General features: G+C 46.3%; 1 pseudogene; it reads left to right on the top strand.

Annotated features, from left to right (window-relative positions):
* Positions 1-333: 333 nt before the first annotated feature.
* LOC149216505 (uncharacterized) lies at positions 334-1,032 on the top strand (annotated as a pseudogene).
* The last annotated feature ends 434 nt before the right edge of the window (positions 1,033-1,466 follow it).

The raw sequence follows: 1,466 nt of genomic DNA, 5'->3' as shown, positions 1-1,466 counted from the left end.
GCCCGCTTATGGAGCCCTGCGTATCAGGGTGTTCGGCCCCGGTAAGAATCTAAAGTGACCAGATCTAGTAGAGTTTGAAGTTTTGTATCTGTATATTCGAAATATTCTGAGACAGAGTCCGTGTCTTGCCCGGAAACACAGTCCATCTCTGGTAAAGTGTTGTTGTTCATTCCGTGTTTGAGTACTTGTGCGTTTGAGTCAAAGTCTGCTGTGTAGTAGTTGTTCGCCAGCAACCTGTCTTCTGCTTTTCTTGTTCTATATAACCCGTCACTCCCAAACTAGCACTACACTACCTAAACCCTGAGCTTATCTCGATTCATTCAGACATTGATTTTCGCTGCTTCTTGAATATGGCAGCAGCGGCCTCGGCTGCGCTAGTGATTCTGGAAATGGCCGCACAGGGCATCCACGCCTTGGACTTCGTGGTCAACAACTCGGCCAAGGGCAGCGATGGCGGGACGAGATTTGACAGCGAGATAGGAAGGGCCAACGCTGCCAAGATAATGGATGCCGCCACCCAATTCATCTGGCAGACCTTCGCCCAGCAATCGTCCGCCGACAGGAAGAACGTGCAGACGGTAACTCTGTTTGTAGAAAGCATGAGCGGAGTCGCCTACACGAGCAACGACCAAATCCACATGAGCGCCGAGTACGTTGCCAATTACCAGGGCGACGTAAAGAGGGAGATCACGGCCGTTCTGTACCACGAGATGACCCACGTCTGGCAGTGGGACGGCAAAGGCGGTGCGCCGTCAGGGCTGATCGAAGGCATTGCGGATTATGTTCGCCTCACTGCGGGCTTCGCCCCATCGCACTGGGTTAAGCCTGGAAGCGGTGATAAGTGGGACCATGGCTACGATGTGACTGCCTACTTTCTCCAGTATTGCGACACCGTTGCCTCTGGTTTCGTTGCCAAGATGAATTCGAAACTGCGGGATGGATGGGACTTGGTATTCTTCAACGATCTGACTTGGTAAATCTGTTGATGAGCTTTGGAAGGATTACAAGGCCAAGTATGCAAACTCCCCATGAACAAAATGGTAGACAGATTAACAACCTGTATCCCATCTATTGTTCAATAATGAATATGCGGTACTTCTGCATTAATATTAAATAAAAGCGTATAAATCGTATTTTGTGGAGCTCCATATGACTTTGAAAGTCCACTTTTGCTCATCATGACAGACTTACTGAACACTGCCGGCTATATTTTTCAACGTACTCTGCTATTTTTTTAGTGCAGTTAAAATTTTTGAAATTCTTTGAAGGAGAAATGAATGATAAAATATGCTCTTTCATATCTTAGTACTTCTCCTCAACCTTTGCAATGACTCCTATCTTGGCCTTTCATGTGGACAAGGCAGTAGCTTCTCTCATAATAAATAATACTTGACCTTGCATAGATCAACCTGATAAAGTATGTTCTTTTAACTATCATTAAAGTAAATATATGGGGATGGATCTCC

The sequence above is a fragment of the Pinus tabuliformis genome, chromosome 1_1 (genome assembly GCF_031772625.1).
Source record: "Pinus tabuliformis cultivar Carrire ecotype Pingquan chromosome 1_1, CPIR1, whole genome shotgun sequence".
NCBI lineage: Eukaryota > Viridiplantae > Streptophyta > Pinopsida > Pinales > Pinaceae > Pinus > Pinus tabuliformis.
This window is presented reverse-complemented; position numbering and strand designations above follow the sequence as displayed.